This window comes from Oryctolagus cuniculus, chromosome 14 (assembly GCF_051225735.1).
Source record: "Oryctolagus cuniculus isolate XC-2025 breed Fujian yellow rabbit chromosome 14, ASM5122573v1, whole genome shotgun sequence".
Lineage (NCBI taxonomy): Eukaryota > Metazoa > Chordata > Mammalia > Lagomorpha > Leporidae > Oryctolagus > Oryctolagus cuniculus.
Window position 1 is genome coordinate 60989535 of NC_142880.1, and position 21125 is coordinate 61010659.

The 21125-nt window shown below is 43.2% G+C and overlaps 1 protein-coding gene across 8 annotated transcripts in view; it reads right to left on the minus strand.

The window, feature by feature from the left end:
• The window catches only part of PRLR (prolactin receptor), a 183485-nt gene that overhangs the window by 119975 nt on the left and 42385 nt on the right, over positions 1–21125 (minus strand). Inside the window, exon 1 of one of the 8 annotated variants that reach the window (XM_089312516.1) lies at positions 17598–17718. The exons of the other annotated variants lie outside the window; for them this stretch is intronic. The gene's annotated coding sequence lies outside the window, so the exon portion shown is untranslated. Of the gene's footprint in view, positions 1–17597; positions 17719–21125 lie in introns of those variants that run through there. 8 annotated transcript variants of the gene reach the window in all.

Below are 21125 nucleotides of genomic sequence, written 5' to 3' on the forward strand. Positions count from 1 at the left end.
TCACTTAATGTATGCTAAACTGATCTTCTGTATATAAAGAGAATCGAAAATGAATCTTGATGTGAATGGAAGGGGAGAGGGAGTGGGAAAGGGGAGGGTTGCGGGTGGGAGGGACGTTATGGGGGGGAAGCCATTGTAATCCATAAGCTGTACTTTGGAAATTTATATTCATTAAATAAAAGTTAAAAAAAAATCTGGCTGCAGATGCAGAAGTGCACAGCGTTCACTGCATGTTCCATAGGAGATACGGAGGAGATGAAATGTATAATAGATGGTTCAGATAATGCTGCTAATTATCACATGTCTGACTGACGTAAAATATAATGGAACAGATGAATGCTAGCCAAGTTTCCTCTATGATGAATTTAGTATGATTAAGTTTTATTATTCTATTGAGTTATGAAATGGAGTGAAATCTTTAAAATTATTTTTGTTTAGGATTATATCAAAACCACATGTTAACATTGCATCAAACCTTTAAAAACATATTTAAAGAAGTTATATCTATGAAAAATAGTAAAGCCTTGTTAATAATATTTACATATTACTTAAGTAAAAAATAATAAAAGTTTAAATATATTCCAGTCCTGAATATATATATATATACATATATATTCTATTAAATATCATTTCTTTGTGTGGGTAGCTTGGCTAACATTTTTATTAGAAAACTGCTTAAAAGATGTTAATGAACCATCCAATGATGATAGTATAGGAACATCTGGGACTTTCCCAGTGACTTTAAACTTTTGTTAACTTAAATTCTTTTGCTGACTTTCACTGTCCTCAGGATAGAGGACTCTGCATACCTAATGAACTCCATTTCTCAGAGTCCCCCACCAGTCCCAAGCACTACCTCCAGCCATGCACCTATTCACCTCACTCCATCCAGGCTGGTCTCCAGATGTCTCAAATTTTGAGATAGACATCAATCCACCTTAAGATCAATGTTTCTTCACTTCTGTGTTAATGGTAATCCCCTATGTAGCACATGGTACAGGAGCTATAGCTTTTGCTGCTACAGTTCGGATATAGTATGAGTGTACCCCTGAAAGGCTCATTTGTTAGGAACTCGGTTCTCTGGGTAGTGGTGTTGGGAGGTGGTAGTACCTTTAAGAGGTAGGGCCTAAAGGAAGGTAATTGGGTCTTTGGGAGCTGTTCCCTTGGAAGGAGTTAATGTTCATTCCTGCAGGGCCCTGGTTAGCCCTAGAGTAAGAAGGTTATTAAAAAAACAAATGCAAGTCTGTCCTCTGAATCCCTCATGCTTTCCATTTCACCCCAGGACTGCTCCCCCCACCTCTCACACACCATAATACCATCTGCCATATTGTGAGGCAGCCAGAAGGCCCTCATCAGAGGGCAAACCAATAGGGTTACCCAGTCTTGAACTTCTAGCATCAAAAACTGTGAGCTAAATTAACTTCTTTTCTTTATATGTGACCTAGCCTCGGGATTTTTTTTAAGAGTAACTGAAAATGGATTAAGATATTTGCTGAACAAATAAAAAGATATATATTCCATGTCATTCTTTGTTTTCCCTCTTGCTTCTCTAATTGTTCTGATATTAACCATCTATGTCTTTTAAAATTTCTCATTTCTATCAGTATTTATTTTCTATATGTAACTTCATCTATGCTATAATCTTACTGAGTGCTAATTAGGGGTCAAAACATACACGGTAATAGAATATATTACCTTACATTGCTTAGAAAATACCTACTATAGCCTAGGGGAGGATGAGGCATCAGACAATGACTTAATACAGCACTCCTCCATATTCCTCATAAATACGACATTTGATATTTATTGCATATAAGTTTGTACAGTTATTTAATTATTTTATCAAGGTATATATCTCCTGTCTTCTCGAAGATCAAATATGTTCTTGGAATCAATTGAACATAATAGATACTTAAAAAGATACCATTAATTAGTATGTTCTTAGGCAGAAGTAATCAGCAGTATATTCAACTAAGTCCTAAAATGGCAATTTTTGAGTCTTGGTAGGAATGCTGATTTGTCCTTAAAGATTACTGGGGCATGTAGTTGAATATCCAGCAACCATTTAACCTCAGCTGACAAATTTCACATTGCAATTCTGATAGTCATCCTATTTATTTAACCTTAGGTGACATCATGAGGGGATAACCTTATTAAAATCATGCTTAATAACCCCAGCACTGTTTTGTACTAATTAGACATTAAATATTAATTGCTAGTTAGTCTATTAGAATGGTGAGCCACAACTTTCAGCAGGTGAAGTAACAGTGAGAGAGGAAATACTTGGCACCCTGAATTTCAATTAGTTGTGGGGAGAGGTGTTATGTGCTTATATTATTTTCAAATTACTTAATAAAACCATTAAGTTGAAAAACATTTCTAGGCTGATGCCTACCAAGAGAGAGCTGCCATTCAGACTGTGTTAATCTTCTGAAAAGAGTCCTCCCCATCTCCTAATAGCTTTAATAAGATAAATTTGCAGTATCCAATTTTCATAACATCAGGACTTATTCACAGATTAAGTGCAATTCTTTGTGATGCAAGGGATTAAGAGGAGGTTCCAATAATTCAATCTGGGTAGTCCATTTTTTTTATGAGAAAGAGGAATAGATCCTAAAGCTTTCTGGAGTAGTAAAGTCTCTTAGGAGAAAGAGACCTGTGCTACCCACAAAAACTCTGCATGTGGAGGTAAAAGTTGTCTGTCTTGCTCCTTTCCTTCATCTATACTAATTTAAGTTTTTCTCCAGGTTCTTCTGGAGATATTCTTCTGATAGTCCTGATGGCCATCTTAAGGTCTTCAAACTGTAGTTATGTAGAGTTGATCAATGATGACATGTGGGCCAGTGTATGCTTTGAGGGTATTCTACTATGCATGTTCTACCATCTCCCACTGAATTTTTAATAATATACTTAATACCTGGGAGTGACTAGCATACTGTGCACCATTCACATCAAAAGGCTTTGTGGACACGCCTTTCAGATCAGTATGTGGAATCTTCCAGATGAATGAAAGCTTTGTGAAGAGAATTTTGCAGAATTTAACATCAATATGTGGGCTAGGTAAATAAAAACAGTTCATAATTCTATCTGATTCTAAGTCCCATATTATCCAGCCAAATAGCCCGAGCTGTGTTACTGTTGAAAGAGTTTTTCCTTTAAATTATGTTTTATTCTATATAGCAGATAGATTTCCAGGCATATAGAACTGACTTCTAGTCTCATCAATGATAAAAGGAGAAAAGAAAAACAGAGACAGAAGCAGTGAAGACCAAGGCAAAGAGGAGAAACAACTTCTATCTTATATTGGGAGATTTTCACCTGTCTTTCATCCTCATCCAAAACTTGAGGCTAGGAATCAACACACTATGTCCTAGGAAATGGACATATGTGGATGATTAACACACATTACCCAAGTACTGAATCATGCCCTGGATCCCACTAGTGAAGCATAACAGTTGTTAGCATTTTTAAATAATATTGGTTTTATAGATAACCCAAAGCAAAAGGAACCAATTTAACTGCTCATTCTTGGCACCATCCAGTTTCCAAAGAGACTAGTCAGAGTTGTCTGTGGTCTTGCTGCATTTATTGGGAGCGTGAAAAATAAGTTCTTTCTGTCATACACAATTGATCACTTAGAATTTGGCTAGAACTGTCTTATTTCACACAGAAGCAAAGTTGTGTCACCCCAAAGACTGGAAAACATTTTGTCTAACAGTGGGAGGCCTTTGTTGTTTACCCAGAGATGCATTCCATTTGGACAAACAAGCAGGCAGAATCTCAAGATCTGCATTAGATGTCCTGAGAGGATCATTCAGTATCTTCTTTCTCCCCTTGCTTTTATGAGATACTATCTTAGTGAAGCGCTTGGAATCCAGAGCCTGAGAAATTCAAAGAATCAAAGGAGGTTCTTATGGCTCCTAGACCTCTAATAAACTCAGTGTAAATGAGCGGTTCTCATCTTAAGATGAGAAATATAAGGTCTCTTGCACATTTTTTCTTTTCCTCTGGTCATCCAAGTACATCTTATGATGAGAAAAAAAATTAGAGTACAGATCATTTTGTCGTTAACCAGATGTTACTGCACTGTCAACCATGGGGCAGATGAGCTTTCTAGATGAAACCTTGATTTGTGTTTATTTGGGCAATGAAGAAGCCATGACAGAGCCACAGTAAACACTGGAAATCCCAGTGATTTTGCTATGATTTGACTTCAGCAAAACTCGGGTTGAGGCAGATAGATATGCTGCGAGGCAGGATCTGTAGGAGGTTATTAGAACACTTAATCTATTGCACAGTGAGGGTTACAACAGATAATAATAACATACACATATTTTTGGTGAAAATTAACTTTAAAGAAACAATTTTAAAAATTTCACCTTAAAAATGATAAACATTTGAGGAGATATGTTTGCCCTGAATTGAACATTAGACAATGTATACAAGTATTGAAGCATTACATGGTACTCCACAAATACGTACAATTTTTACATATCTTCAAAAGCAAAAATTGGAAATAAAAGAGTTTAGGTTGCAAATGGGGCTTGATGTCTTTCTCTTAAGAGTGGATTTTTGCTGTTGAGGGACTGAATTAGGATGTGAGCAGGTTGTGATAAGGCATGGGTGCTCTACGGGCTCTATCTTCTTCATGTGTGCCTGCTGCCCTTCTTCTTTGCCCTGTGAGGTGGAGCATCAGGAGGCCCTCACCAGACGCAGCTGCCTGCTCTTGGACTTGTCAGCCTCCAGAACTGTCAGCCAAAAGAAACATCTTTCCTTCAGAATTTACACAGCCTCAGGTATTCCATTCTAGCAACAGAAATTGGACTAAGACAATTCTAATTCTTTTTGAGTTTCACCAGCAATAAAATAATAATAATAAAAAATTCCTAGACTTGATTTGTTTTTTTTTTTCATTTATGTCATGAGATTATTGTGATGCACTCCATTGGCAGAAGTTAGCACTTCTGAATTGCCTCCTCCACCAAAAGAAATGTCTATTATTACCAAAACAAGTAGCTGTATTTAAGTTCTCTTTTTGTATTATAAAACAAAAGAAATATAAATGATTTTTTGTTGCAATAATGTTGTACAGTTAAATTCTCCCATGGATTTGAGTGGTAATATTAATTTCTCCTTCCATGGCAAGTATCACCAGCACTTGAGTGCCCACTATGGCCAGGCATTGTTCTCATGTTTCAAGTGCACTGACTGTAGGCTGGCAATGACAGCATACAGCAAGGGTTATCATTGCTATTCCAGCCACAAAAGTAAGCCAAAATAAATGAGGTGAGGTGTCCAAGTTCACAGACCCTGCTACGGGCACAGGCAGTATCTGAACCTCTGTGGGCTCTGGCTCCACAGCCCAGTTCTACCCACACCAGGAACTGACCTTTGTGATCTGATGACCTCTCACAAAGTATTTTAAAATACACTGAAACCTTCTTAGCCTTCCTGTTTCTCAGACTTTCCGTAGGCACAATAGTTAATGCGGGAAACTACAGTTTGTGGAACAAAGATCATAAGCTCACCTTTGTTGTTCATGCAAAGAAACCATCATAAAATCAAACTCTTACAGTTAGTGACAGCCTGAGAGATTCTGCAGTTCCATCAGCCACCACAGGAAAGAAATTCCCTCTTCACCTCCTCAGCTCCCTCTGCTTTACCTTCCAAGTACTGCGTGAACACGTGAAGTATCAACAAAGGCGCCACAGCACACAGCTGGTTACTGTAGACAGCTCTAATTGCTCAAAGAAAATCCAGCTACTCTATTATTTCCTTTTACGTTTCCTAGTTTTGTCATTTTGAGCAAACACGAGTACTTCTTCTCCCTCTGCCGTATGACAGTCCTTTAAAAGAGTAGATGGTCAGGGCATTCCTCGGGAGGTTTCCTTCCTGCAGGAACCATCCCTGGGAATCCTCATATTCTCTTGCCTATCAGTCTGTCTCCTTGTTGCCTCTGCCCCCACTGAATACACGATGAGTTGCCAAGGTCCTTGTCAAAGGCACCTCACAGAACTGTGTACTGGGCTCTTGGTGGCTGCTTGCCCTATGCTTCAGGTCCTCAGTAAAGCTGGCAGGCCGATGGCATCTCTCCCTTAGCCCAGGAGTGTGACCCAGTCCCCATGCCTGGAGCTCCTTCTAAAGGATCAAATGACATTTAACTCACTTATTTTAACTGAGGTCCACATTCTCCAGGACACAAAAAATGGGGTCCCCTACCTCCAGGTGTTTCCCCCTTCAGTTTTCACACTGGGAGAAGGGTCTGAGAAGCCAAATGAAATCCCAGTCTTGTTGGTTCACCCAAGGTCAGCTGTAGATACACATGTGATAATTTCATTTTTGACAGAAGGCCAAGAACTGAGTGAGTGAAGTGCCAGTGGTTCAGGGTTATAGGCTGATAAGTCTCTGAGAGGAAAACAAGCTGGGCATTTGAAGGACCTCACCAGCTCCTTTTGCCAAGACACTCATTCTGAGCCTAACCATTTTCAAAACATTTTTCTCCCAACCAAAAGAAGGCAATCCCAACATGACTTGAGTTTACCTTCACAGGCAAGGGAATCAGACTAGATTTCCAATGACTTATCTCTACGTAGGTATGGACTGAATTCTAAAGCATCAGAATGTTGGACTTGTCCTTGTGCCCTTACCTGTAAGAACTTGCTCTTTTAAATTCCTGAGAAGACATAAAAGAATTCCTGATAATGGTTGGCTGATTAAAGGTTATCTCTCAAAAGAACATTTGCTTTAAATGAAAGATTCTTAAACTTCCAAGGGAAAACAAACGAGCAATAAATCAGGTGGCCTAGAATGAGTGAATTAGCCATGGACATGGGATCCACTGCCCCATGCAGCCCTTACTTGTTATGTCTTCCCTGTTCCCTTCACAGGAATGATTGCAAAAGCAAGGACTCACCAGGGCTATAGGTGAGATAGTGTGGTCCCTAAGCATTTAACATGTATTTACTCCGTCTTTCCAATAATACAAGCGCCCTGAGACTTCTATGAGGCAGGGCATCTGATTGTTACACGTGAGGAAATGGAACAGTGAAGTTTAGCACAGAGCCACACACACAGTCAATGCGCGGCACATGCAGGTGTTATTTGATGTGACCTGGGCCAAAGTCCAGTGTTGTGTTGCATCAACAAAGCAAAGTTTTGCCTTGCATAAACAAGGTTTCAGGGACCTGCTCGAAGGAATTTAGAGGAACAACTCTTGTAGGACATTGTGAAGCACCCTCTAGCTTCCAGCGCTCCTCTTGCAGGAACCTGCTGACTTGCAAGTCAGGAGTCTTGCTTTCTGGAACTTGGTCTTTCCCTTCGTTCAGATGTCTCATCCACATAATAAAAAGGACATCAATTTCCCCATCCATTCCAACCTGCACTATAGAATGTGCTAATTTCTTGATAGGCATATATCTCCATTGATCAAATACCAAAATATGAACATTCTGAGTTTCTTTACATAGCAAAGTTCTCTTTACAAATTCCCCAAGGCAGGATGGACTACAATGGTTTCTTCTCAGCTAGTGTAATTTAATTTTCCCATAACATCTATTTAGTTGAGAATTCAAAGAGGAGAGTTCACTTGCCTGGAAAAAGCTTCCAAGTAGGTTCCCTGAAGTTTTAGGCTTGGGTCTCTCCTTACTAAAATTACAAGGGCAGTGAGTGTGTGTGTGTTTGTGTGTGAGTGTGTGTTTGTCCTGGAAACTTAGGAGGAGCCCAACAGGGGCAAAGTCCTCCTGGAAATGCACTGTTAGAAAATGTGCCGGGCTGACAGAAGACCTAATCTTGGCACTCTGTGAATTTGCTTAAGTTGTCAATGATTAACTGTGGAACTCCTCTTAGGGGAAGTCACATTGAAGAAGGCAGGGATTCTATTCCCACAGCACCACTGCTGAGAACCAGAAGTGGAAGCCGGAGAAGACCTGCAGCAGTTTGTTCTTTGTTTGAGAACAGCCTGTTGAAGGCTTGTGCTGAGGGGTAGGTGGGAGGAAGGCACTCATGATTGTATTTTGTTGCATGAATTTCTGTAAGGAATACTGGCAGCTGGAATAAAGTGTTCCCAACCACCCTCGTGCTCTCAGGATGATCAAATGTCAGGGTTGAGAGGTAACTCAAGAGATCATAGAGCTCCCAGCATGCATTGAGCTTCCGAGGTCTAATCAAGCTAACATGGCACTGCTGTGCCGGATGGCAGCCAATTGCCACGCTGGCTCCAGCATTTGAGATGCCATAGGTTGAAACTGAGGTGTGCTGTCAGCGTGAGCCGCCCACTGGATTTCACAGACAGGATGAAAAAGGAAATGGAGAATGTCTCAGTTGTCACATTATTATACATCGAAATGATATTTGGACTATACAGAATTAAATAAAACTATGAATAAAGTATAAATAAAGTATGACTAAAATGAAAGGTGCTCACTGTTTTTCAGTTTTTTTTTTTTTTTGCTAGAAAACCTAACACTGTGTTTCCAGACCACCCCCCACCCCACCCTGGCCGTGGAGCCTGAAACTACAGATAGTACCAAACCCTGCACATACCATATTTTTTCCTATATGTACATACAACCATAACTAACAATGAAATATACAAATTGTAACAATATATCATAATAAAAGTCATTTAAAATCTATGCATTATTCATTTCTGGATTTTTCTATTTAATATTTCCAGACATGGTTGATGGTGGGTAATTGAAACTGCAGAAAGTGAAAGCATGGTAAAGGGTCCAGTGTCCACGCCAATGCTGCCAATCCTTCTGGACTAGAACTTCACCTAGACTCAGCCTGGAGAGCTCTTTTTCACCCTGAAGAGGCATTGAGGCCTCATTTGTACAGAGGGAGCAACTCTTCCCTAAGACTCTGAGATGTGCTGATGCTGCTTAGGGTACCAGTGTCCTGCTTCTTTAAGTCAGAGATGATGGGGTAGTGGCGGGGGAGCATGTGGTATAAATTTCTCACTATGGGGCCTGATGCAACTCCCACTGAACCTGTACTAGGGACCCCTGGCTTACTCATTTTGCGCCACTCAGTTAATTTCTAGTAGCAGAGAGAATAATAAATTATTCTTGCTTAAAAATCTCTTAGCCATTGAAATATAGTTCATACCGGGAAGATGTAGCCACCTTTCTGCAGATACTTGGAATAAGTATTCTTGCTTGGCTGTCCCCAACCCGGAGACGAACCTGCCTGCCCCCAAGAACTGGTCCTCACTCCTGTGAGGGTTGCTGCTAGTCTAAAGCAGGGTACCTATGCTGGCTTGGGGCCAGGATTTTCTGTGGGCAACTGCAGTGCAGCAGGAAGTGCATCAAACTATCAGTCCAAGTCCTGGCTTTTCTACTCAGTAGCTAGAGGATCTTGGGCAAGCCAATTTTCTTATATGTAAAACGGATATAACAATGTCTACTTAATCATGTTGGAATGAGGAGCATATACAAGCACCCCGATGCAATCAGCAGATGGAAGAACACTATTACTAATGCAGGGGTCCTAGGTGGGAGTGAAGATATTGGAGTTGGTGGGTTCCTTGTCCCTCTCATCTCTACGACTGTGAGCAAGTCTCAAGTCCTCAGCCTTAGCTTCCTTATCCACAAAATGATTGGAATGAGATTCCTAATATTCCTTTAACATGAAGAATCCATGATGTCCACAACCACAAAACCCTCAAATCTGAGCCCAGAAAGTTTGAGCCACTTGTTGAAGGTCACCCAGCTTTGGAGCAGCACAACCAAACAGAGAATCCTGTTTTCCAGTCCAGAGTTTTCCTACCAAAGCACAAAGCCTTCCTATTTACTGAGTAACAGGAATCTGATGAGGGCAAGAGGAAGAAAGCCCCATCGCCTTGGCCTTGGGGGTCTAGGACCCATGTGCTGAGATGAATCAGTCTGCAGCAAAGTGAGCCCATCAAAACCCCTCCACGGACAACAACCCTGCTTATATCTTCCCCAGCTGGAATGGTAGTTTTTGGGTGACTAGTTCTAAGACACTCAAGAATACCAACTTTTGAAGTTTTGCACGTCTTTTACATAAAATGCATGTTATTTGCATATAACCTGTGAAATCCTTCTATATACTTGAAATCCTCTCTACATTACTTGATTACCTGATAGAATGTAAATACTATAGAAATAGTTGTTATATTGCATTATTTAAAGAATAACAATCTACATGTTTAGTCATGCACAATTTTTGAAAAAATATTTTTTGACACAATGGATCCACTGTGCATTTCCAATCATTTTTTCCCTTGACGGCTCAGTTTGACCTTGGCTTGTTGTGTCAGTCTCCTCCTTTGCTGGGCAGGTGCTGTCCCCTTGGTCTCCTGCTACTACAGTTGCTTTTGGCAGCCTGTAAAATTTCTCAGAAGAAACTCTATGCCCAGAAAGTTCTAGCAAGAGGCTACTAGGCTCTCCAGCTTCAGCTCTTGCTAATTTCAGCAGCCTGCCTTCTTGTATTTCCTCTTTGTATTATTTATTTGTAATGCATTTTGGGTCACATGATTTTTTTAATCACCCACATAAAAGATCAACATACTTATGCTTTATTTATTTTTTAAAGGGCTGATTCTAAGGCAGCTGAGTCAAGTAAATACTCTTGCTGGTGTCAGCTGCACCTTCAAGCACCCTGGGGTCATCCGATGCAGGACATACTCTAACAAGTGCCCTCACCCAAGCTCCATGTGGTGATCCATTCTCCAGCCCACGTGGGTGAGCCACAGTGAGAAGTTGGCTTTTAGGTGGACCGGACTGTCATCAGTTTCCCTCGGAAGGAAATGAGAATGGCTTTTTGCCCACTGGGACTAGCTGCATTGTATAGTATACACAACTTGGAGAAAGGGCAAGAAAAACTTGACCTCATTGGGTTTACAACTTCTCATCTTGTACCTTTAGCCAAGAGTATTATTCAAAACACTCACCTGGTCTGGCATAAGCCCTGATCAACCAAAATATTCACAGGCAACTAGTGGTGGATTTGTTATCCCTAGTGCACACCAGCTGAATCTCAATTCTTTCTGCTGGCCTGAGCAATTTTTCATGTGTATCTAACAAACTCTAACAATTAATGAGAGCTCTCTAAGTATCAGGTACTATCTTAAGTACTTTAATGGAGTTGATCTTTGAATTTTTATGGAAAACTCTATTAGGTAGTATTTGGGTTGTCTTGTGCTCCCTTCTTCCCCAGTAGATTTATACCTTGAAGTCCTCATACTTCAGAATTTGACCGTATTTAGAAATAGGGTCATTGGAGGTATAACTGGTTAAGATGCAGTCATCAGGGTGGACCATAATACAATAGGACTGGGGGAATTATGGGCAGGGCCCGTACAGATGAAAGCAAAGATCAGGTGATGCTTCTATGAGCCAAGGAATGCCAAAGATTGCGACAGTCACTGGAAGCTAGAAGAGAGGCATGGAAGAGATTCTCCCTCAGAGGTTTCAGAGGAGAGCAAAACTGCTGGTTCTCTGGTTTTTAGACTTCTGGTCTCTAGAATTATGAGACCCTACGTTCCTGTTGTTTAAACCAAACTCAGTTTGGGGCACTTTGCTATGGCAGTGCCAGCACACCAATATAGGTGGATGATATCATCTAATTTTGCAGGTGGAAACTGAGTCACAGAGATTGTGTCCTTCTTCAACTCCACACTGCTCACACAGGACAGACAGTTTGCTTCAGAATCTGCCTTCTTCATGATAGCATCTAAAAGTAAGTAAAAGAGGGGCCAGTGCTGGGGTGCAGCAGGTTAAAGCCCTGTCCTTTAGCGCCGACATCCCATATGGGCGCCAGTTCGAGTCCCAGCTGCACCTCTTCCGATCCAGCTCTCTGCTATGGCCTGGCAAAGCCGTAGAAGATGGCCCAAGTCCTTGGGTCCCTGTACCCACGTAGGAGACCCAGAAGAAGCTCCTGGCTTCAGTTCGGCGCAGCTCCAGCCATTGTGGCCATCTAGGGAGTGAACCAGCTAATGGAAGACCGACCTCTCTGTCTCTACCTCTCTCTGTAACTCTTTCAAATAAATAAAGTATATCTTAAAAAAAAGAATTGCTCCCATAAAAAAAATAATAAATGTAATGTATATGAGTGAAATTGACATTGAGTTGATTATTGTTTACAGCCCTTGTTTCTACTACTGAGAAACTGTTTTTTTTTTTCTTTTTACTATTAGTTGAATGATACTTAGTGGAGGCTTAGGTTTATGACTACAAAATAAACTGAGAGTATGTCATTGTAAAAATTCAAAGAAAGAATAAGAAAGGAGGAGTGAGGGTGGGAGCAGGGGTGGAGGTTAGGGTGGGAACTATCACTATGCTCTTAAATCTTTATATATGAAATACATATATTTGTTCATCTTATATAAATAAAATTTTTTAAAGGCCAAATTGAAAAAAATGAAGGGAACTACCAAACTAAAAACAACAGCAACCAAACAATTGTTTTGGCCTAAATAAGCCATTGTTTTTCCTTTGAAATGAAGCTTTATTTGAGTATAGTAGTATAGTGAAGAGAAGTGAGCAAATGAACTCCTTGGTGGTCAGTGTTCTTTCTCGTGTGAACCAGTCTTCTTCTGCCACCCTGAGCTAGGACAAGAATCTTGACAACCATGTGTCTATCTACTGATAACCAAAGAGGAAAGCTCTTCCCAACACAGACTGTGAGGAGATGCCAGGTAACTGGCTCCCTGAGCTTGGTAATGGGCAAAATACTGGGCAGAGGTAGGTATGGTCCCTGAACACATAACAAGTTTTATCAGGATGATATATCTTTATAGTGGTACATTCCCCATGATGGTAACTATAAAATCAAGCCATTACAATCATCAACAGCACAGAAACTAAGCAGTTAGCAAATGAGTTGTTTTCAAGAAAGCCCTTCTCACACGTTCACTTCTACTTTAATAGGAAGCTTGAGGCGGTCACGTGTGGAAAGCCAAAGTGATCGTGAAGAAACACAGCTTCTAGTTCACTTGGCTGTGGCAGCCTCCTCGTTGTTCTCCAAACTATTCCTCACATTCCAGCCAGAACTTTCTTTCTGCCAAGGTAAATCTGATGAAATATCTCTGCTGTCTGCAGTGCTTCTGTAATTTTCCTTAGCCTCAGCCTTCCCTTTGACTTCAAGTCCATCGTTCCCAGTGGGCTCTGCCATCCTGTCCAGGTCTCATTTCTCCGCACACCACATACTTAGGGTTCCAGCTTCCTGACCCTCTAGTTTTCCAATTACCACCATGATTCCTCAGTGCCTTTTCAGTAAGCTCCTTCTGCCAGGAACAAATTGCCCAGGGTCTTCCTCCTGCAAACCTCAAGCATCAAGTCCTGAGGAATTCTTTCCAGGGCAGCCATTTGAGTCTCTGGCCCTCTTAGGCAGGCACATGACCCTATTGACCCTCAAAATCATCGACTTCCTCATACTTGTTTTCTCCATTAGTGGTCCACACGCCTGTCTCACCCACATGATTCTTGGGAGCCAGGGCTATGTTTCATCTGTCTTTGTATTGCTGAGGTCTACTCTTGCTGAGTAAATGCATCAGTGGATGAGTGACTTACGGTTGAGCGTTATTAACAGTAAGGGGCATGGCTCTGGGCTCTATCCTAAGTGTCTGCTCTTTAAAGCCCATGGAAGTTGAGTCTCTGTGAAGGAATCTGTGCCCACCTCTGTGTGCCATTCTCAGTCCTGAGCCTCCCTTTCTCCCCCACCTCCCAATTCACTGGGCCCTCATGATGAGATTTTGCTTCATTATGGGTAGATATTTAAATGTGCTCCAATGTCTATGGCTAAGAATTTAGGGTGGGAGGAAAGAAAAGGAGTCAAATTAGGTAAAAGGAACTCAAGTCCAGAGAGAGGTCTGGAAAACCAGGAAGACAAAATGTGGATGAGAGGAGCAGAGAGGGAGAGGCTGCGTGTTGTCTGTGAGTCACATTCCCGGGAAGGAGTAACACTAACCAAAGCTTTCTCTTTTTCTCTCCACTGGTGCCAAATGCTACGGACTTGACCCTGAATTTTCATGACTGGTCCTTCCCAGGCATGAAAGCAAGTGTAAATGGGCAATAAAATTAGATGAAAATTCTCCTCTGGTTAGCACCCAAGTAGCAGATGCTTATGAAAACAGACCAAATCTTGTGAAGACAATTTGTACCTGTTCATAAAAATTTTTGGACAATGAGAAATTTATGGTAGGAGCTCCTTCCTCTCTAAGAGTTCCTATGCACAAAGAATGCTTCAGAAATTGGTCAGATATAGTAGAAATGGCTGGATGTGAATACCTTAGGAGATGCTCTCTGTCCCCAAAGTTGGTGCTGTGCCCAGGTTGGCATACACTTTCCCATTGTTTGCATTTCCAATTGCATGGAAGTGGGTTACTTCTGCTGTGCTGTGGCTTGAAGATCTCTGAGACTGGAATTAGCATCACATGGAATCACCCCCGGGTCCTTCTCCCCATGGAATTGTCCTCCTGGTCCTGGGATTGTTACTGAAGAGGCCCCAAGGTAGCAAGGCAGCTGCTCCTTGCCCAACCCTCTGCCTCTGCTATTTGTGTGTGATTGGTTTTGTCATCTCCTACTGCTTGGATCTGGTTCTGGCCTCACAGCATCTCATAAACCAGGTGCAGAGGGTGGCAAGAGAGATACACTCTTGATCAAGGAGTTAAGTGCCCCAGGCAAGATGTTTCCTGACAGGTTGTATGTAGGGTCTCCTCTGAGCAAGCAGCTCAGAACTTTCTGAGATGGCAGCTTCAGGGGCTGCTTGGCTTTGGAGTTTCTAGCTTTCGGGATAATTGATTTTTTAGAAAAATTTGGAGTTTTAGTTGGATCAACAAATATGAGTATTTATTAAATGCCTTCCATGAGTTGGATTTTCAAAATCAAGCTGACATAGCTCCTGACCCCATGATGGAGGTTGGTGAGAAACTGGCCTCTCTCAGTGAGCACTGGACACAAGAACCCTGCCACACAAAGTTTAGGCTGCTGTATCTTTCCATCTAGCTTATTTTTCCCACTTTCCAAACCCTTCTTCTTCTTGCTTCTATCATGTTCTGTGTCCTTTGCTGCCCTCACTTCATTTACCCTTTCCATTGTTTCTGCCTCCTATCTTTCTACCCTAATAGATAAACAGACTGTGGCTCATTTTCCCAATGGTTCTGAAAATAGTGCTGTCAAAGGATCTCTGTGAGTGAGATCCCAATGGAAAGAAAGGGTCATCAAAGAAGGATGTACTTTTATCTGAAGGGAGGAGAGAACGTCCACTTTGCTTATGGCCCAGTCTAAATAGTGACAGAGTTTATGGACTCAGAAGGCTTCCTTAGCCTTGGTAGCTTATGACAAGAGCCTCAGGAGATCACTGACATCATAAATAAGAGTGTCAATTGTTAAATCAACAATAGGAGTCACTGTGCACCTGCTCTCCATGTAGGACCTCTGTCCTTAATGAATTGTACCATCAGAATTAACAGTAAAACTTGTCTTCAAACAGTACTTTATACTTTGTGTGTCTGTGTGGGTACAAATTTTTAAAATCTTTACTTAGTATGGAGTTGATCTTCTGTATATAAAGATAATTAAAAATGAATCTTAATGAAGAATGGGATGGGAGCAGGAGTAGGAGGTGGGATGGAAGTGGGGATGGGAGGGTGGGTAAGGGGGGAAGAACTGCAATATTCCAAAGGCTGTATCTATGAAATTTATATTTATTAGATACAAGCTTTCTAAAAAAATGAAAATGGTGCTGAAAAGAGATAAGCAATCAAGTTACGGGAAGGCATGGAGGAATCTTAATATTGTGGAGAGATGCCAGTCTGAAAAGACTATGGTCCGCATGATTACAACTATGTAAAATTCTAGACTATAGAAGTAGTAAAGAGATCAGTAATTGGGCCGGCGCTGTGGCTCACTAGGCTAATCCTCTGCCTTGCGGCGCCGGCACACCAGGTTCTAGTCCCGGTCGGGGCGCCGGATTCTGTCCCGGTTGCCCCTCTTCCAGGCCAGCCCTCTGCTGTGGCCAGGGAGTGCAGTGGAGGATGGCCCAAGTACTTGGGCCTTGCACCCCATGGGAGACCAGGAGAAGCACCTGGCTCCTGCCATCGGATCAGCGCGGTGTGTCGGCCGCAGCGCGCTGGCCGCGGCGGCCATTGGAGGGTGAACCAATGGCAAAGGAAGACCTTTCTCTCTGTCTCTCTCTCTCTCACTGTCCACTCTGCCTGTCAAAAATAATAAAAAAAAAAAAAAAAAAAGAAAGATCAGTAATTGGCAGGGATTGGGAGAAGGGAAGTTTGGATGAATAGGTAGACCACAGAGGAGTTTTAGGGAAGTGAAACTATTTTTATGCTGCTGTGATGGTAAACTGTCGCTCCCCCTCTTCGTGGAGGAACGACACTAAACCCTGCCTAGGCTTCATATCCGAGTCACGGCACCATTATGTCGCTCCCCCTCTTCGTGGAGGAACGACACAGGACCCTGCGTTGTTCTTTCGTCTGCTCGGCCCTCCCCGGGTTTGCTGCTGGTTCTTCCCGGGTTGGCTACCATCCCTTCCACCTCCGTGGAAGGGCGGTTCCCCCTGGCCACTTTCCCCACTTCCGCGGGGGAGCGGCACACCGCCGGCCGGCTCTCTCGGGGGCTGCACAGGTGTTCCTCAGGTGTTCCCCTTAGATGTTCCTCGTGCATGTTGTCTCTCTCCTCCTTTATAGTCCTCTTCCGCCAATCCCAACTCTGCTACCCACACGCCAAGTACGCTGCTCTCCTCCAATCAGGAGCAGGTCCTACAGTTTATTGGTGGAACTGGAGGCAGCTGTGTAGAAGCTGTTTCTCCCTTCTCAGCGCCATATTGTGGGAGAGCAGATGCATAGAATAAGTCTTAATTCCAGTAACTTAGTCTAGTCCGAGTTGCTCCCAGTTGCTCCCCACAGTAAACAGCTGTCATCAAGCATTTGTTTGTAGCCACATAATGTACAACACAAACAGTAAACTATGGACTTTAGTTAATAATATATCAATATTGGTTCATCATCATAAAAGAACCAAAGTCAAGATATTAATAGAGATAATCATGTGTAGGGGAGAGTGGGTAGATGGGAACTGGATGTATTTTTTTGTCAAATATTTCTATAGTTTTAATTCTGGTGAATGAAATTAAGTCATTTAAAAAAGATAAAGCCAAAATCACCCAGACCTCTCCCTGGCATAGACTGTGGTTGTTGAGAGTTTGCTCTCTGGCCTCTCTGCCACCCTTTAAAATCTGGAGATGTTCCCAACTTTACACCAAGGCAGCCTCCTTGTCTCACCCAGTGTTTCCTCCCACCATACCCAGGGCTGCTATGCCACGTGATCAGAACTTCAGTGCACTGACCTTTAGATCTTTGCTCCTATGCCTGATCATCTAGAGTGTCTCTCTAGAACTCCTGGTGTCTCAAATGAGCCTCCATATGGAGTTTTTCAGAGAACACACCTTCCCCTTGCCCTCATCTTGTTAAAACGCAGATCTACCCATAAGACTATTTTTTTCACCATAGATACCTAAATCCAACCGCAGCCCTGCTCATTGCCAATTCCAGATAAGAAAGATGAAAGGAGAGAGCCAGAAAGGGCAGAGGAAAGGGGAAGTTGGCTCAAGTCTCTCACCTGTGGCCCTCCTGTGGTCCGTGATCTCACTCACACTCCTGGCTGGACCCCACTGCATTGCGGTCAGGAGTGTCAGAAGAAAGTGGCCTGAGGTGACATCTCCTCTGTATTGCCTTCACTGACAATGAGAACGTTGTGGCCCTAACTAGTCATCCTTTTACAACCTGGTGAAAGGTACAGTCCACTGTTAATAATTGATCTGCATATTAAAGTATAGAGCATTTTTTTTATCAGTACTCTGTTGGGATAGGGAAGGCAAGGCAATGTCTTGCCAAAAAGCACAAGATGTATTTTGCTTTAGGTGATTCCAGGAGCTGGAGGCCACAGGAGAGCTGCTCAGTCATGTCTACTGGAATTGGCTAGGCACGGAGGCGACAAGGAGAGGACCATAGTCTTTAGTGGGTTCTAAGCAAAAACATGCAAAATGACTGGGAGGGAAAATACCAATTCTCAAGTTTCCAGGAAATACAGGCTTCATAAATGAACACCAAGACAATGAGTCTCTGAACCCGTGCTCTGCAGGAGGCTCAAGAAGCGCCCAGACCCAATCCTGCAGACAGTGAGGAGCTGCTAGTCTCTCAGGGCAGGGAGAACACAAGTGTGGCAAGATAATGGGGAAGAGGGTGAACACAAAGGAAACAAAATAGAGAAAAAGCAAAGGGAAGCAGTAATAGTCCCATTTTCTTGAAAGTTCTCATGCATGTGCTGTCTCCCCGCTCCGAATCTGGGCACACATTGAGAAGGGTTTCTGTAAGGACATGGACATTGTGGGATCTTTAATGCAAACAGAGATTCCGTAGGGAATTCCCCAAAACCCAGTTCCCCCCAGATGAAGTACCTCCTTGCATCTTGTTCTTGAGACTTATGTCTTCCTTCTACCTCCAGAAGCTCAGGGAACTTACACTGCTATGAGTCTTGCCCTAGACTCAGATCCCCAGGCTTTGCAGCAGTCATGTCATTTACCTGTCTCCAGAACACAACCCAAGGCCTGGCACATGGTAGCTACTCAGTAACTGCTGGGTAGATGAATGGCTATATAACATTCATGCTACAGCTTTAGGACAATCTCCTTTAAATTGCTTGTGCCACCTGTTCACTTCTCTGATGTCACCAGTCCCTCCGCCCATGATCACTTTGAGGATTACTTATGCCTGGGCAAGGCAGGGTGTGCAGCTGGCATTGTGAAGGGTGGAGCTTCCTCTTCTGTCTCCTCCCCCAGCATGAGAGGAGGCCAGGACATGGCAAGCTATCACATTCTTGGGAGAATGGCATTAAGCTTTCCAAAGGATGCATGGTAGGTTTGTGTGATATAATTAGCAATTCCCTGGTTTCTGGAAGGAAAATCAGGAAAGAAAATCAGTAAACTGAATTTTGCTCACCAAAGTAGAAATTTCCCATGTCTGACTGTCCATGACTCTGGCCACCCGAGGACGCCATTGCAATGGCACGTGGGAGGCATCCTGTTGTTCCTTTGAGGAAGTTGCCCATCCACACCCTGGTTGGAAGTACTTGCAAAATCATGCTCTGGAATTTGAAGCTAGTTTGGTCTATTTTTCCTGAGAGTAAAGGAATACCCCTGGGGAGAAAGCAATACCATTAGCCTGGGGATTAGAAGGACAGGAAATATAGGACATGAGGCAGGTGAGGACTCAGCAGGCAAAAGCAGTTCCTGCTGAAAGCCTCCTACTCTGTCTCCCAGGCTACTAGACAGGAAGCGCTGTGTGGGTGACAAGCATGGAGTCCCTGCCGGGAGGCTGAGCAGCAGCCCACAGCCATGGGGGAGACTGTCCAATGTGTTTGCAAACAGGCGAGGCCTTCCCTGAGTGAGTGAGTCTCTGGGGTATCTAAATGTATTCAGGCTGTTGTCATGAAGCTTCCTAGGCTGGGTGACAAACAACTGGCATTTAATTCTCACACTTGGGAGGCTGGGGTCCCTAAGTCAGGTGCCACAATTGGGTTCTGGTGAGGGCTGTCTTTTGGGTTGTAGACTGCCAGCTTCTTGCGGCATCCAGACATGGTGGCAACAGATGAGAGAGCTCCCTTCGAAAGGTCCCCTCATTCTGTCAGTTTAGACCTCGAGGCTGGAGGGAAAGGCCTACAGGGCCTGGGTGGAGGCTGAAGATAAACCAGTCATTCAACCTGGTACCATCCCTACGGTGTTGCTCTCAATCCAATGGCTGAGACTCACCCTCTCAGGGAAGCCTTCACCACCAGGGACTTGTGCTCAGAGCACACTGTTTAGTCAAATTGGCGACTGGAGCAATGCTCCAAGCAGAAAAGGCCCAAGGTTTCCTTCCACTGATGTTTACTGCCACAAATCTGCACCACCTCCTGAAGGCACACCCTGAACAAGCAATGGCACGAGCATGACTGAGACTGGCTTGCCAAAGTAGCAACACCCATCCGGCTGAGAGGGAAATAGTGTTGCTAGCGCCTGCCCCAGCTGGAACAGCTGGAGCTGTTCTGGAGGGTTGTACAGCAGAGATGGGGCTATGTTTCCAGCCAGCACTTCCATCCATTTTACAACATCCTACACCTTCTATTAGGATGCCCACTGACACAGAAGCATTCTGTGTAGCCCAGTTCAACTCGAGCAATTTTCCAGTGCTACTGACAAAGCTCCTTCGCCTCCTGTGGACCTCTCAGGGCTCTCTGAGTGCACGCTTAGAGCAGGAAAGTCCAGAAACCTTGTCCTGGGAAGACTCCCCTTTCCCGCTCCAGTGGTGGTGTCCCTGGCCCTATTGGAGGATTGCTACCAAAGTCATCTCACGCTTGCCAAAGGAAATAAACAGAACACTTCATTATAACATGCCCTTGACTCTAAGGAGCATTCCTCAGTTCCAAGGGAAGCTGCGAAGCTGATAACCTTCCAGGAGGTTTGTTGTCACAGAACAAAGGCATGATTCTACAGGAGGCACCCAGCGCTCTCTTCTCTCCAGGACTTCTCTGGGCCCTCTCTTTTCTCAGACGTAAGACAAGAGCATGAATTCTTGATCCTGGTTTCCTTGCCCCTGCTACTTAGTAAACTGGCCACTTGATCTTATTTTATTGCTTGTTATTTTAAGGTGGAGACACTAGTCCTATAAACAGAAAAATATTTTGGCTGCCAAAAGAAATGTCTTTTTGGTTTCTTGTGTTTTATTATTATTGTTATTACTATTATTACTAAATTCCACCATTGGCTCTTTGATCTCTCCCCTCCTTCCTCCTCCTCCTTTGCCACTAAAAAGAATGGAATGTCTGCTCGGTTTGGGCCATGAAGTCCAGCCTGGGGCTGTCTTCACAGCAGCTCTGAGAGTGAGTGTCTCATATGCTGTCCTCAGTCATGTTCGAGGGGAGCTCTCGGTGGAGTACTATGAGCTGCTTCCAACAGGGAGCCCGAAACCTTTCCCTCAAACAGCGAATCATGATGTCAGCCACCGGCACAAGAATCACAGCCAATTTCAAAGAAGCTGCCGAGGTGCCATCCACCTGGGCACTGCTTGTCTCCGGGCTGGGTGTCAGGCTCTGCAGTCATCCAGAGGAGGC